Below are 17,159 nucleotides of genomic sequence, written 5' to 3'. Positions count from 1 at the left end.
GCACCAGCCAGTTAGTGACTCTCGACCCAAGATAAGGGGTGGAATTTTTCACCAGCGGGATTTTTGTCTCCTGTCGAAACCAGTGGACTTCTGCTGCATTTTCCAGTCCCACCCACTCTGTTACGGGTCCATAAAATTCAGCCCATGGTAGCTGGGAACCAGATGAGAGTAGCTCGAGCTTCACTAAATCTCTGATTAGACTGATCATGAAAGCCAGCGATTAAGCCAAATTTTGCTGAAAAGAGAGGTGTTGCTGAAGCTTTTCAACTTGCGCTGATCAGGACAAATGCAAGAATACCAAATTTCAAACGAACAAAAAAATGCTACAGGAGAAAAGGGTGCTTATTGGTTGGCAAGTCAACTCTGACTGGTTGAGGCGTTGCCATGGAGAAAACAACGGGGAACAACAGGTTTCGCAAGCTCCTGGCTAATTCATAAAAGGTTCAACTATTATAGTAATGCCATGTTAATTTTGTTTTCTCTGCCTATGAAGGTATACCACTTCTTGCAAGTGAAAATAAACCATGTGATGAGTTTGATCGATTATTTTGAGTTGGTTGTTAGTGCAGCTATTTGCATATTAGGAATCATTCAGCAAGGGCTGCCTCATCAATTTCTTTTGTATGAAATGTTCTGAATGCTTACACATGTTTCAGGTATTGTATTCCATCCATTGTCCTGCAGAATATGTCACCTTGGTCATAATCTATTGGGATGTGGAGTGTTTAGTGTTAATTATCAGCTGTGTGGAAGACAATGTAGATTATTGAGATTAGTCGCAATAGCCTTGCAAAAGGTATTTGGGTTGTGCTTGACTATGCATATGTATTTGTGTCTGAAAGAGGTGTGAACAGCATTCGTAGTGATGTCCTCTACTTTGATACAAATTGCCGAGTGACACAGCCCCACAGTGCATGAAGGTTCTGTAGTCCCAACGAGTGAGTTGCTTTGTTCGATCCCTGACATGGGGAACAACACTGTCCAATCTATAACTCAACCCTGTATGGGATCATAAGCAATCGGAGCAGGAGTAGACCATTCAGCTCATCAGGCACGGTAGCACAGTGGTTAGCACTACTGCCTCACAGCGCCAGGGACCCAGGTTCGATTCCTGGCTCGGGTCACTTTCTGTGTGGAGTTTGCACATTCTCCCCGTGTCTGCCTGGGCTTTCTCCAGGTGCTCCGGTTTCCTCCCACAGTCCGAAAGATGTGCGCATTAGGTCGATTGGCCATGCTAAATTGCCCCTTAGTGTCAGGATAAATAAGTAGGGTTATGGGGACAGGGCCTGGGTGGGATTGCGGTCAGTGCAGACTCGATGACCTGAATGGTCTCCTTCTGCACTGTAGGGATTCTGGGATTCTATGATTCTACTCTGCCATTCATTAAGATCATGGCTGATCTGACTGTGGCCTCAACTCCACTTTCCTGCCTGTTCCCCAGAGCCTCAAACTCCCTTGTCCACCAAAGATCTGTCTAATTCAGCCTGGATTAAATTCAGTGACCCAGTCTTCACTGCTCCGAGGCAGTGAATTCCAAAGATTACTGACCCTTCGGGAGAAGAGAATTCCTCTGCATCTTTGTCTTAAACGGGAGGCCCTTATTGTTAAACTATGGCTTGTGAGTGAGTTTAAGAATCATTCCGTTCAGATCCCATTGTCTTGTTTGCTTCCAGCTGATGCTGGCAATGAGGTGTATGCTTCAGTCTGTACCCTGAAGGTTACAGGTTGAAACCAACTAGCTTAAGAGCTGTTTGTTACAACATTCTCCCCTTCGCAGTCCATCCTGTGGAAGGAGATCCCCCAGGTTGGACGTTGTTGCCCCAGATTAGGAAAGTAGGAGCCAGAGTTTGTTTGTATGAGCATTTTATATATTGTGCAGTGGACGTTGTCACCCACCAGCATTGTACACCAGAATGGACAACAAATTACTCACCAAAGATAAAAACATTTCTGAAATTAGTGACTGACAAAGCAAGTCACCGGAATGGGTGGCACAGTGGTTAGCACTGCTACCTCACAGCGTCAGGGACCTGGGTTTGATTCCTAGCTTGGGTCACTGTCTGTGTAGAGGCTGCACGTTCTCCCCGTGTCTGCGTGGGTTTCCTCCGGGTGCTCCAGTTTCCCCCCACAGTCCGAAAGACGTGCTGGTTAGGAGTATTGGCCATGCTAAATTCTCCCTCAGTGTACCCAAACAGGCGCCGGAGTGTGGCGACTAGAGGATTTTCACAGTAACTTCATTATAATGTAAGCCTACTTGTGACACTGATAAGTAAATTTAAAGAAATCATTAGGAAGGCTAATAGAATGTTGTCATTTACTGTAAGGGGAGTTGAATACAAAGCAGGGATGTTTTGCTCCAGTTGTATCGGGTATTATTGGTGAGGCAGAATCCGGAGTACTGTGCACAGTTATAGTTTCCTTATTTAAGAGGATATAATTGTGTTAGAAGCAGTTCAGAGAAGGTTCATTCGACTGATGCCTGGGATTGGAGGTGGGTTGTTATCGTACAAGGAAAGGTTGGGCAGGTTGAGCCTGTATCCATTGTTTAAGTTTATTCATTATTGTCACAAGTAGGCTTATGTTCACATTGCAATGAAGTTACTGTGGAAATCCCCTCGTCGCCACACTCCGGCACTTTGTTTGGGTACACTGAGGGAGAATTTAGCATGGCCAATGCACCTAACCAGCACATCTTTCAGACTGTGGGAGGAAACCGGAGCACCCGGAGGAAACTCGCACAGACACGGGGAGAACCTGCAGACTCCGCACAGACAGTGAGCCAAGTCGGAAATTGAACCCGGGTCCTTGACGCTGTGAGGCAGCAGTGCTAACCACTGTGCCACCGTGCCGCCCATTGGAGTGGCGAACTGATTGAAACATGTGATGTTCTTCGGGAACTTAACAGGGTGGATCTTGAATGGATGTTTCCCCTTACGGGAGAGACTAGAACTAGGGGCCACAGTTTTAAAATAAGGGGGTCTTCCATTTAAGACAGAAACAAGGAGAATTTTTTTTCTGAGGGTCATGGGTCTGTGCAACCCTTCCTCCAGGGAGCAGTGGAGGTTGGTTCATTGAATAAGTTCAAGGCTGAGTTAGATTCTTGACTGAGAGAGAAGTTACAGGGGAAGGACGTGGTGCTGAGCCCACAGTCAGATCAGCAGTGACCTTATTGATGAGTAACCAAATGGCCTACTCCTAATTCACACGTAGGGGCTCATCATCGACTAGGAAGCTGACAAAAATAACCATCAAATATACTCCTCCTACAGGGCAAACACATTCATACTTCTTCAAACTTTAAATTGGCTGTGTTCTCAACTCAACAAATCTACAAATAAATTATTGCCTGCTGTACGTTGAGTGGAATTAACCTGCTGAGAATAGCAAGATGTGCAACATCGATAACAGGCTACACATTTACATGTTCTCTATCACGGTAATCTCGATCCCCACTGTTTGTTTCTATGAATGCAACAGACAAACTTCCCATGGCAAGGGCCAGAACCAGGGTGAGGAGCAGCGATTGCAGCTTAGCACCCTAGAAGGGCCAGAACCAGGCTGAGGTGGCAGAGTCTGTATCTCAGCACCCTGGAGGGGCAATCAGCCTCATGGTAGATGTATCTCTGCGCCATAGCCCTTTACATATGAACCTTGACTGAATGAATTAACCTGATAAGAGGCATTACACTTAAATGTCTGGGTTGACACATGGCACAGTTCTTCTGTTGTAGTGAGGCAGCAACAACTTGCATTTGTTTTTAAAGTTTATTTATTAGTGTCACAAGTAGGCTTACATTAACACTGCAATGAAGTTGGTGTGAAAATCCCCCAGTCGCCACACTCCAGTGTTCAGGTACATTGGTCGTGCTAAATTCTCTCTCAATGTAGCTAACCAGCACGTCTTTCGGACTGTGGGAGGAAACCGGAGCACCCGGAGGAAACCCACGCAGACACGGGGAGAATGTGCAGCCTCTGCACAGACAGGGACCCAAGTTGCGAATTAAACCTGGGTCCCTGGCGCTGTGAGGCAGCTGTGCTAACCACTGTGCTGCCCATGTAGCACTTTTAACATAGTTAACAAATCGCCAGGATCATCATCAAATGTAATTTGACACTGCAATGTATAAGGAGAGACTTGCACAAATGACACCACGTTTGGTCAGAGGGGGAGGTTTTCAGGGATATCTTAAAGGGTATCGCGGCGGAAAGGTTTATGGAGGGAGTTTCAGAACTTGGAACCCAGGCAGTTGAAGGCACAGCTACCACAACAGTAGCAGTTAAAATTGGGGGATGCGTGCATTAAGCCAAAAATGAAGCAACGACGATAACTCAGACTTGTAGTATTGGAAAAAGTTCCCGAGATGACGCCACGGAGGAATCTGAATTTTAAATTTGAAGGGAGGTATTTGTCCCATATATTCTGAAGCTATGAACAGCAGCTATTGGCAGCATCTACTTGGAGGTTTGTATATAAACACACACTCATGTATCCAGAATTTGTCCATTGGAGGCAACTGTGTGAAGAGCCTAAAAATCAGCCTGCTAAAGCTGCAGTTTGGTGATGAATGGCATGCCCAGGCTATGATCAAGAGCACAGTCATGATGTGGAGATGCCGGCGTTGGACTGGGGTAAGCGAAGTAAGAAGAGCACAGTGCCATTGCTATTCATACAGATAATTCAATGAGCGGTCCTGTTTACGGCTGTTAGGAAGTGTTTTAGGACAGCACCAAAGGAGTCTATTTGGCCCATCGTGTTTGTGCTGGCGCTCTCAAAGAGTAATCAAGTTCGTCGCAAAGCCCCTGCCATGTTTACTATTCAGTATTTACCCAATTACTTCCCTTTTGTTCATTAGGATTGGATCTGCTTCCACCACCCTTTCAGAGAGTGCATTCCAAACCTAACTGTTAGTTGTATACAAGGAAATTCCCTCACGTTGCCGCTGGTTGTTTTGCAATATTGTGTGTACTGTCAGATGCAATTGCTTTTGCAGTTGTCAAATGACTGCTCGCCTTGGGGTGGTAAAATCCGGGGTGGGTGAGCTGCTACAAGACAAAATGCCCAATTCTTGTACACTGGGAGAGAATTGATTAACTGTTAAACTAATCCTGCTCAACTGATGCTTAGCATGTTTTGATGGGATGAGGGCATCCCAAGTATAAAGCAGCCAGCATAATTAAGGACCCCACGCACCCCGGGCATTCTCTCTTCCATCGGGAAAAAGATACAAAAGTCTGAGGTCACGTACCAACCGACTCAAGAACAGCTGCTTCCCTGCTGCCGTCAGACTTTTGAATGGACCTACCTTGCGCTAAGTTAATCTTTCTCTGTACCTTAGCTGTGACTGTAACACTACGTTCTGCACCCTTCCCTAACCTTTTCTATGAACGGTATGCTTTGTCTGTATAGCATGCAAGAAACAATACTTTTCACTGTATGCTAATATGTGACAAATCAAATCAAGTGCTAGGTGAGCACTTATTGCCCATCCCTAATTACCCCAGAGAAGGTGGTGATGAGCCGCCTTTTTGAACCACTGGAGCCTGAGGTGTAGGTATACCCACAGTGCTGTTAGGGAAGGAATTCTAAGGTTTTGACCCAGCGAAAGTGAAGGAACAGCGATTATATATCCAAGTCAGGATGGTGTGTGGCTTGGAAGGAAACTTGCAAGTTTAATAGTGTTTAATAACACTATTATTCCCACGAAACTCATCTCCAAACTCCGTGGCCTGGGCCTCGGCACCTCCCTCTGTGACTGGATCCTGAACTTCCTGACTCACAGACCACAATCAATAAGGATAGGCAACAACACCTCGTCCACGATCATTCTCAACACCAGTGCCCCACAAGGCTGTGTTCTCAGCCCCCTACTATACTCCTTATACACCTATGACTGTGTGGCCAAATTCCTCTCCGATTCGATTTTCAATTTTGCTGATGATACCACTGTAGTGGGTTGGATCTCAAACAATGACAAGACAGAGTACAGGAATGAGATAGAGAATCTTGTGAACTGGTGCGGCAACAATAATCTCTCCCTCAATGTCAACAAAACGAAGGAGATTGTCATTGACTTTAGGAAGCATAAAGGAGAACATGCCCCCGTCTACATCAATGGGGACGAAGTAGAAAGGGTCGAGAGCTTCAAGTTTTTAGGTGTCCAGATCACCAACAACCTGTTCTGGCCCCCCATGCTGACACTATAGTTAAGAAAGCCCACCAACGCCTCGACTTTCTCAGAAGACTAAGGAAATTTGGCATGTCAGCTACGACTCTCAGATGCACCATAGAAAGCATTCTTTCTGGTTGTGTCACAGCTTGGGATGGCTCGTGCTCTGCCCAAGATCGCAAGGTACTACAAAAGGTCGTGAACATAGCCCAATCTTTCACGCAAACCAGCCTCCCATCCATTGACTCTGTCTACACTTTCCGCTGCCTCGGCAAAGCAGCCAGCATAATTAAGGACCCCACGTACCCCGGACATTCTCTCTTCCACCTCCTTCCGTCGGGAAAAAGATACAAAACTCTGAGGTCACGTACCAACTGACTCAAGAACAGCTTCTTTCCTGCTGCTGTCAGACTTTTGAATGGACCTATCTTGCATTAAGTTGATCTTTCTCTACACCCTAGCTATGACTGTAACACTACATTCTGCACTTCTCTATGAAGGGTATGTTTTGTCTGTATAGCACGCAAGAAACAATACTTTTCACTGTATGTTGATACATGTGACAATAATAAATCAAATCGAGTGGTGGTGTTCCCAGGTATCTGCTCCCATGCCCTTTCTAGATGGTAGAGGGTGTGGATTTGGAAGGTACCACCAAAGAACCGTCTTGATGAGTTGCTGCAGTGCACCTTGTAGATGGCACACGGTGCTGCTAATGTGTGTTGATGGTGGAGGGATTGAATGCTGCAGATTGTGGATGTGGTGCTGATCAAGCAGGGGCTGCTTTGTCCTGGATGGTGTCAAGCCTTTTCAGTGTTGTAGGAGCTGCACCCATCCAGGCAAATGGGAAGTATTCTGTCACACTCCTGACTTGTGCCTTGTAGATGGTGGACAGGAGGTGAGTTACTGACTGTGGCATTCCTAGCCTTTGACCTGCTCTTGTAGCCAAGTTCACCTTCTAGTCAATGGTAACCCCCCAGGATATTGATAAGGGGAGATGGGGTGGGGGGGGGGGGGGGGTGGATTCAACAATGGGGAACAAAATGCCAGACTCTGTTGCAGAAATGGACAAACCTTATGGTGGAAGTGAGCAGTGAAGTCACAGATTCAAGTTCTAGTCAGCAACACCACCAGCAGTGTGTTAAATTCCTAATTGTTCTTGAACGCGGTGTGGTCTAACCACATAACTTCCCATACTTGAGCATCGGTGACAACTTAAAAGGTGCAGATTGGTTCACTAGTTTGAGTTAATCGTTGGGTATGTCACAGAACTGATTTGCACCTCGTGGTGTGAGTCATTTAGATTTGAAGCTGTTTAAGAAAATAACTGTAGGTTTACAAAAAAAAAAACTCCCGTTGGCGTACTTTCAGAAGTAAGATCCTGCATGTCTTGCAATCAAGAGGTATTGAAAGCATTATATTATGATTTTAAAATCACCCTTACAAGAACAGGTGCAGTTAACAATACAGCAATTTTCACTTTTTTTTTTAAAAAGAAGGAATTTATGCTGGGCCACCGTATTTTGATTATTTCAAGTAATTTGCTTCCTTCACAACACATTACATAATGCCTGGTGTCTGCTGGCTGCTCTCTCACAGTAAATAGCTTGTATTAACAATGTTACTGCAAAGACTGACGCAGGTAAAAAGATGGAAAGTTTAAACTCTTGTGGTTTAATGGATCTTCACTTGTCTGCCAAATGATGCATGCTGTTGATTCAGATTATTAAAGTGCAGCCACCAAAGGCATTACAGGCATGCGTGTGCGTGTTTAAAAGATTCAGCAGCAGTAACTCATGGCGCAATTCCACAGGCCACAGCAAACCATGGAATATAATATATTCAGTCGCTGTCAAAAGGGTAATGCTAGCCATCCATTACACTTGCATGTTCTGTGGGTTTTTGCAATGCACTTGCAGTTATTGCAAATTCTTAGTGTTACGCCCTCGACGGGGGATCTGCGGGCCTGTCCGACTAGGGTAAGCAACTGTATGTCTCAGCCAATCAGACTGAAGAATGCTCACTGAGCCACGCAGAGTCTAAACCAGGAAGTGTGAATTATAATAGTGAAATCATACACTGAAAGCTCAATAGAGTATAGTCCTTACAGTGCAGAAAGAGGCCACTTGGCCCATCGAGCCTGCACCGACAACAATCCCACCCAGGTCCTATCCCTGTAACCCCACCTATTTACCCCACTAATCCCCCTGACACTAAGGGGCAGTTTAGCATGGCCAATCCACCTAACTTGCATATCTTTGGAGTGTGGGAGGAAACCAGAACACCCGGAGGAAACCCATGCAGACACGGGGAGAATGTGCAAACTCCACGCAGACAGTCGCCGGGGTTAACTTGGCTGGGAGCTGATGTTGAATTGAGCTTGGTGACTTGCTGCAGTCCATCCTGTAACTGCCGCACGCTGCAACCATGGTGCATGGGTGGTGGCGCAGTCCACGTGGGGAGTCAGGTGGGCTGGGTGTATATCAAGTGCAGTGTCTTGTTTCTGAGAGTTATATCTGCACCCCAACCAAATGAGTTATGAGTATTGAATTGGAAATTGTTAATTGTGCTTGCGTTACTGGACTAATAATCTCGAGACCTAGTCTAATGCTTGCTTAACACCAGGATCTAATGCTATGGTGAGCTAAAGTAATCCGCAGGAAATTTAGACCTGTGTGCCCATTGACAAGATCCCATCATATAATGAACGTAATATCAGAGTTCAGCAAGCAGGTGAAGGACAGGCGAGTTTCAGATCTCATCCTGTGTGGTATAAAAATACAAAGAGCTTCTACAGATTTTTTTTTAAAAACTCCTTTCCCAAGATTTTTTGTCGGGAATTTTAGTGTTAACAGAAAAAAAAAATTACAGAATGATGTAGCACCAAAAGGTGGTCATTCAGCCCATCTTGCCTGTGCCAGCTCTTTGAAAGAGCTTTCCAATTTGTCCCATTCCTCTGCCCCTTCCCACAGCCCTGCAAACTTTTCCTCTTCAAGTATTTATCCAGTGCCCCTTTTGTAAGCTCCTATCAAATCTGCTTGAACTGCCCTTTCGTTCCAGATCACAATTACACATAGAACCTAGAGGCAGGAGTAGGCCATTCGAGCCTATATCTAATTCCTTCTTGAAATCTCGCAACGTTTTGGCCTCAATTACTTTCTGTGGTGGTGAATTTCACACATTCACCACCCTCTGGGCGAAGAAATTTCTCCTCACCTCAGTCCTAAAAGGTTAACCCCTTATCCTCAAACTATTCTACCCTAGTTCTGGATTCCCCGACCATCGGGAACATTTCTTTCTGAATCTACCCTGTCTAACCCTGTTAGAATTTTATAAGCCTCTGTGAGAGCCCCTCTCTCACTTCTCAACTCCAGTGAATATAATCTTAACCCTACTTGCTGCGTAAAGGAAAAATCCTGATATTCCTTCCTGAAAATTGGTTTCCACGTGTGGATTGTAAGTGATGAATGATGATTCTCCAGTGTGTATTTTGTATTAAGGCTGCTCTTTCAGTTGACTTTGAGTTTTGGGTTCTGGGCTATAGATTCTCTTCTGCTGTATGAATTTTAGGGTATATTTATGAGTTATTTTATGCCACGCCAGCCACTTCCTGGACCTTCCCAGATGACACATGCATCCCTGTTCTCCTCTGGCAATGTCAGAAACTCAAAATGACTCGTATTTCCATCAACCGCCCCCACCCAAGGAGGCCTCAGAACACAACTATGCTGCTCCACACAATACCCTTTCAGTTGGGTGGAGGAGAAGAGGAGAGAGAGGGACCATGTCATGTGACAGCACTCTGTCCCGACCAATTGTAGTGTTAAATTACTCTAACCCTGAATCTTTCCTGTGGGCCTGTTAACGAGTAATGAATTGTCACGGGAACCGAAACCTGACTTGACATAAAATGGCGTGACATTGAGGGGGGGGGGAAAAAGGTCATTTCTCTTTGCCTGTTATTGCTCTGAAGGCTTGGGGCCTTGAATTTCCCCAGCACAATGGCTGAACATGTCTCGACAATAATTTTCTCTGTTAGGATGGTATAACGTGCCCTTGGCAGTCGATGCTAAAATCTCGGACTGTTAATGGTCGCATTTTATTATCTTCTGCTGTTTCTTTGCAGCCAGCCAGTTCTGGTCTGGAACAAACTGGTTACCCGCATTAAAACCTCACTTGCCACATTGAACCAAAAAATTACACTCCACTCGAATCAAATGGACTCGTAGCAGTTCCTTGCCCCGGTGTGTGCGCGCCGGCCCTTCTCGTCCCAGTGGGGTGAGGTGAGGGGGTGCACATGCACGTGATTCTCTCCCCAGTGGGGGTGTGCGTGCGAGTCACCTGATGAAGGAGCAGCGCCCCGAAAGCTTGTGATATCAAATAAACCTGTTGGACTTTAATCTGGTGTTGTGAGATCTATTTAAGGATTAGGATTTAACTGTTTTTTAGTAGAGGTGAAAAGCATTTTAATTGCAGGTGACATAATACCAATGTAGCATAAGTGGAAGTCATCTCATTGATCTGCAAGTGCAGATAAATGGTTTGATTTGATTCATTATTGTCACATATATTGGGATACAGTGAAAAGTATTGTTTCTTGCCACGCTGTACAGACAAAGCATAATAGGTAGGGGAGAAGGAAACGAGAGTGCAGTCATAGCTAGGGTGTAGAGGAAGATCAGCTTAATGTAAGGTAGGTCCATTCAAAAGTCTGACGGCAGCATGGAAGAAGCTGTTCTTGAGTTGGTTGGTACGTGACCTCAGACTTTTGTATCTTTTTCCCGACGGAAGAAGGTGGAAGAGAGAATGTCCGGGGTGCGTGGGGTCCTTGATTATGCTGGCTGCTTTTCTGAGGCTGCAGGAAGTGTAGACAGAGTCAATGGATGGGAGGCTGGTTTGGGTGATGGACCATGATACAACTCTTAGGAGGAGAAATACAGATCTCTTGGAAAATAAGTGTCTAAATGGGTGAAGGAGCAGAAGGGCCTGGGATACAGATGCACAAGTCACTGAAAGTTCAACAGAGATAGAATTGAAAAGCAGAAAAGTTTGAGTAAACTAACACAGAACTGTGGTTGGAACACAATTAGAGTTTTGTGAACAGTTCTAGCCTCCCATGTCCTTTTTTTAAAAAGGAGGCAGTGAAGGCACAAATTAATTTAATTCAATTAAGGGAGTAGAATCAGAATATGGAGGGGAGGGGGGGGAGGTGTGGGCGGCCAAGCATGGGGGCTTTCCCTTGCCAGACCTGCGAAGAGGAAATACTCCTGCTCCTCTTGTGTTGTCATTAAAAATCAATGTTCCGATGCATCACTTTAGATAAAATCTTATTTAATTTTGGCCTTACTGTGGGATGATTTAATGATAGTTTTCTTCTGATTTTTAGGGGTTCTCGCTGACTCTTTATCCGGCCGTTTACACACATTCTTCTATCTGTGAGAAAGGATAAAAAGCAGAAATGCTTCTGCCATTAACGGGAGCTGAAGTGGTGAGTTCTATTTAATCATCAGTATTAAGCCAACTTTTTGTTCCAAGTATATGCAGTGAGCACTTGTGCAACAGTCATATCCTTCGCATCTAAAAACAGAATTGTTACAATTTTACAGCACAGCTGGAGGCCATTCAGCCCATTGTTGCTGTGTTGGCTCTTCACCTGAGCCATCCCAAGTTGCATCCATTGCTCTCTCGACCCTTGGCCTTTATCTTCCTCTTAATTCGTTCGCACGATGTGGGCGTCACTGGCCAGGCCAGCATTTATTGCCCTTGAGAAGGTGGTGGTGAGCCACTGCCTTAAGCCACTACAGTCATGTGGTGTAGGTACACCCACAGTGCTCTTAGGAATGAAGTTCCAGGATTTGAACCCAGCAACAGTGAAGGGGCACCTATACATTTCCAAGTCAGGATGGTGTGAGGCTTGAAGGGGAATATGCGAGCTGGTAGAATTCCCATGCATCTACTGCCTTTGTCCTTCAAGATGGTGGAGGTGATGGGTGTGGGAAATGCTGTCAAAGGAGCCTTGGTGAGTTGCTGCAGTGCATCTTGTCGATGGTAAAAATTGCTGGCACTGTGGGAGTGGATGTTGAAGGTAGTGGATCGGGTGCCAGTCAAATGGGCTGTTTCCACCTGGATGGTGTGGGGCTTCTTGAGTGTTGTTGGAGCTGCACTCATCCAGATAAGTGGAGAGTATTCCATCACACTCCTGACTTGTGCCTTGTAGATGATGGAGAGGCTTTGGGGATTCAGGATGTGAGTTAATCATAGAATCCCTATAGTGCAAAAAGCGTACATTCAGCCCATCGAGTCTACACCGACCACAATCCCACCCAGGCCCCACTCCCACAACCCCACATATTTACCCCTCTTTGATACTAGGGTCAATTCAGCATGGCCAATCAACCTAACCCGCACACCTTTGGACTGTGGGAAGAAACCGGAGCACACGGAGGAAACCCATGCAGACACGGGGAGAACGTGCAGACTCCACACGGACAGTGACTCGGGCTGGAATTGAACTCTGGTTCCCAGTGCTGTGAGGCAGCAGTGCTAACCACTGTGCCACCATGCTGCCCCTCGCCGTAGGATTCCCAGCTTCTGACCTGCTCTTGTGGCCACAGTGTTTACTGATTCAGGTTAGATATTTATTATGAAAAGAAGTGCAAAGCCCTTTAATTCAGCCATGCTTTGGGCCAAAATGTAATCTAGTCACTAAGGGACTTCAGCAGAAACCCCTCTACCTGACACAAGCACAGTGAGTTATTGAAGCAGAATACGGATGCAGTTCAAGGAAAGCGTATGAAGGAGAAAGGAAGTAAGGATGTGCTAATAGTTATATCGGGAAAGACAGGTGGTCAGAGTGGAGTTATTTGATTTATCATTGTCGCATGTATTGGTGTACAGTGAAAAGTACTGTTTCTTGCGCACTATACAGACAAAGCATACCGTTCATAGGGGAGAGGGAAAGGCAAGGGTGCAAAGTTTGGTGAGTATAAACAGCATTATGGTTGGGCCAAATGGCCTGTTTCTGTGCTGTAAGTGATTTTAATGTAAAAAATTTCCATTTTCCTAACCTCTATCCACACCCTTAGTGACCATTTAAAAACTGATGACCTCCCACCATTGAATCCCCAAATAGAGAAAATAAATGTTCCCTCTTCACTCTTACAAAAAACTTCTGTAATTTTAAAAAACTTGCGCTAAATCATGTTGCCTTCTGTATCTCAGTGGAAGTATCCTCATATTTCATGTCTCTCGTTTATTATTAGCCACATTAACCATTCCTACCCGCCCTTAACTAACTGGCTTGCTTAGGCCATTTTAGAAGGCAGTCGCAAGTCTGGAGTCACCAATAGGCTGGACAAGATTAGGGCAGCGAATATTCTTCCCTAAAGGGCATTACTGATATTACTATCTCTATAGAGAGTGGCCATCTAAAAGGACCACACAATGAGATTTCAATTTTTAAGACTTATACTGTACTAGACAAACTATTACTGTACTAGACAAACTATTACTGTACTAGACAAACTATTACTGTACTAGACAAACTATTACTGTACTAGACAAACTATTACTGTACTAGACAAACAATAAGCAGCAATGACTAAACACTATTTTGTCAGCAACTTGTACCCTAAACAATAGAAAATAAATTATCCGTTTAACTTTCAGTGTGATCAACCAAAAATCTCCTGCTTTGGTTATATTGTTAGTCTCCCTTAAGTTGACACTTGGTTCTCTGGGAAACTGCCTAAAATTATTCTTCATTCCAATGGCTTGCTTGCTTTTTCCCTTTCCCAGGCATATAACTTCTATTCCCAGAACTGACTTCCACTGTGTGGGTTACAGTGGCAATTGCTTCCCTCTAGGCCAAGCTAGGCAAGCCTTCTAGCCTCCTTTAACTGACCAAAAACCTAATCTCTTCATTTGGGCTTGATCTCCCACCTGCATTCTGTGCAGTGACCAAAAGAATCTGCATTTTCTCTGCTTCGTATGCAGAACTGGCTGTTTCGATCTCATACTTTCTGTCTCTCGGCTGCAGACGGTTTCGAAAATATCCCTGAAACTCTCAGATCCCAAAATCCACCTCCATAGTAACATGAATCAAATAAGCCATGTATCCAGGTGGATATGTGAATTGGCTATCCTCTAGACTCCCAACTCCATTCTATCTTTGAATTACGCAGGCAGTTCAAAGTATAACCATTTATAAAACCTGACATTCCTAACACCTCCGCACCAGACTTGGAGACTAACAGTCCATCCACAGTCAGCACAACTGCTCTTACCATTGTCTACTGGTGTGAACATCTTGCACCCTTCTTCCCAGTAAGATGACCTGGGCCCCTTTAACAACGAAACCACACAGGCTTATTGTCGGGCAGAATTTGGAGTAAGCCACACTCTATTCTTCCATTTTATCTCACAATCTTATAAACTTGGTATTTGTTCTTGTGAACCCAGTAGATTTTTAGGACAGTCTGATAGTTTTGTGGTCGCCATAACTGATGTTCGCTTTTCATTCCAGATTTAGTTAATTAACTGAATTTAAGTTTCCCAGCTGCCATGATGGAGAGTTCCATGTTGTCCAGATCATCGGTCCAACCCTCTGGGTTACTAGTCCAGTAGCTTCATCAATAACCTGGTGTTCCCAACTAGTGACTGAAGGAACATTTACTTGCTGATTCGGGAACCTATAGAAACATAGAAGATAGGAGCAGGAGGAGGCCATTTGGCCCTTCGAGCTTGCTCTGCCATTTATTGCAATCATGGTTGATCATCCAACTCAATAGCCTAATCCTGCTTTTTTCCCATAACCTTTGATTCCATTCGCCCCAAGTGCTATATCCAGCCACCTCTTGAATACATTCGATGTTTTGTCATCAACTACTTCTGTGGTAATGAATTCCACAGGTTCACCACTCTATGGGTGAAGAAATGTCTCCTCACCTCCGTCCTAAATGGTCTACCCTGAATCCTCAGACTGTGACCCCTGGTTCTGGACTCCGCCACCATCGGGTATGTCCTCTCTGCATCTACCCTGTCTAGTCGTGTTAGAATTTTATAAGTCTCTAAGAGATCCCTCCCTCAATCCATCATGCAAACCAGCCTCCTATCCATTGACTCTGTCTACACTTCCCGCTGCCTTGGCAAAGCAGCCAGCATAATCAAGGACCCCATGCACTCCAGACATTCTCTCTTCCACTTTCTTCATTCGAGAAAAAGATACAAAAGTCTGAGTACCAACCGACTCAAGAACAGCTTCTTCCCGCTGTCAGACTTTGAATGGACTTACTTTGCATTAAGTTGATCTTTCTCTACACCCTAGCTATGACTGTAACACTACATTCTGCACTCTCTCCTTTCCTTCTCTATGAACGGTATGTTTTGTCTGTATAGCGCGCAAGAAACAATACTTTTCACTATGTTAATACATGTGACAATAATAAATCAAATCAAATCATTCGTCTGAAGCGAAAATAATCCTAACCTAGTCAATCTCTCCTCATACATTAGTCCTGCCATCCCCGGAATCAGCCTGGTAAACCTTTGCTGCCCTCCCTCAAGAGCAAGAACATCCCTATGATACTCCCTGTACCAGTCCATAAAACCCAAATATCCTTGTTTTAACTAGCCAAGTACAATAGCAGAGTTTTTCAGAAGCAGATTCAATGGTAACCAAAAATATAAACTTAAATGAAAAATGTGCAGGACTGTGAAGAGCTATCACGAGCACAATGGGCCGAGTGGTGGGTCTGCTGTGTTTGTATGGTTCTATGGTTCTATTTGTATGGTTCTATGGTTCTATTTGTATGGTTCTATGGTTCTATTTGTATGGATCTATGGTGATGAGGGCTCACTGGACCTTGGATGTACTGCATTGCAATGTGGTGCTGTCTTAGCCAATAAGCTCAGCAAGTTTAAAGGCTTTCGGCTCCCTAACTTCATGGCAGAAGCTTCCATCAATGAGGAGGCGGTAAGGTGTTCTGAGTAGAACTTTCCCTCGTACGACGTTCTGCCCCAGCGACGACAGCAATGTGAAGTAATGCAATCATCCCATTGTTCTCATTCATGAGATCACAGGAAGCGTACTGGGCAGCGAGCAAAGTTCTCTCCAAAATGTCTGACTCTGACCAGCAGCAGTAAGGCTGGGAACGGGAGTTGAGAAGATATCTTGGAAAATAGAGTATGTGAATCTATACCTTTCTCCATGGCTTTCAGAAGTATGGTGTAATCCTCAGTCAGATAACATTGTCCCATTTCTGTACTGAGATACAAGAAAAGAAGTGGGTTTTGGAAATTAATTTTGATTCATGTATATAAAGTCACACCCTGACTGTAACTTCCCCCTCAAATTAATTGGGATCCTTTCTCTTAGCCATTATGAATCCTGTCATCCCTTGCTGAGAACAGTGAAGTGGTTCCGTCACAGCCTTGAGGAGAACAGATGAAGACTATGAATAGGTAAGATTTTTTTTCTTACGCTATCGAAGTAATAGGAATTACTTTCGAGCACTGTTACTGTTATAATTACATATGTAATGGCAGAGATTGAGGTGAGGTGCATGTATGTTGTATCTAGTGCAGGGAATGTTTTTAATCATGTTTCATAATGGCCTCTCTATGAGAAAGTGGAGGTTTCGTGGCGCACCGGATAGTGTCCCTAACTCTGGACCAGAAGCTCCAGGCTCGAGTCCCACTTCAGAACTTGACAGCCACGGAGGGTGTGTTCGTAATGTGGCCAAACAGGTTGGTCACCAGCCTGTAAATGCTTTAGATATCCCTGATGGTAAACGGTATGAACAAGAGATTCCTGGGGAGCTATGTAGCAGAAGGCAGCCTAACGATAAACCACTGCTGTGCTTTGCCAAGGATAATCATGGACCAATCCAATGGTAGTCCATGGCCGCCAACACCCTCTCTTTGGTGTTATTCGCTCACGAATGTGGACGTCACCAGCATTTATTACCCATCCCTAACTGCCCTCCATTTTCA

At 44.8% G+C, this 17,159-nt stretch overlaps 1 protein-coding gene across 3 annotated transcripts in view; it reads left to right on the top strand.

Moving 5' to 3' along the window:
• The window catches only part of zhx2a (zinc fingers and homeoboxes 2a), an 85,112-nt gene that overhangs the window by 48,288 nt on the left and 19,665 nt on the right, over positions 1-17,159 (top strand). Inside the window, exons 2-5 of one of the 3 annotated variants that reach the window (XM_078216886.1) lie at positions 11,554-11,655; positions 13,096-13,146; positions 15,078-15,182; positions 16,543-16,628. The gene's annotated coding sequence lies outside the window, so the exon portion shown is untranslated. The remainder of the gene's footprint in view (positions 1-11,553; positions 11,656-13,095; positions 13,147-15,077; positions 15,183-16,542; positions 16,629-17,159) is intronic. The other 2 variants (XM_078216884.1, XM_078216883.1) reach the window with 2 other exon arrangements.

This window comes from Mustelus asterias, chromosome 7, assembly GCF_964213995.1.
Source record: "Mustelus asterias chromosome 7, sMusAst1.hap1.1, whole genome shotgun sequence".
Classification (NCBI taxonomy): Eukaryota; Metazoa; Chordata; class Chondrichthyes; order Carcharhiniformes; family Triakidae; genus Mustelus; species Mustelus asterias.
This window is presented reverse-complemented; position numbering and strand designations above follow the sequence as displayed.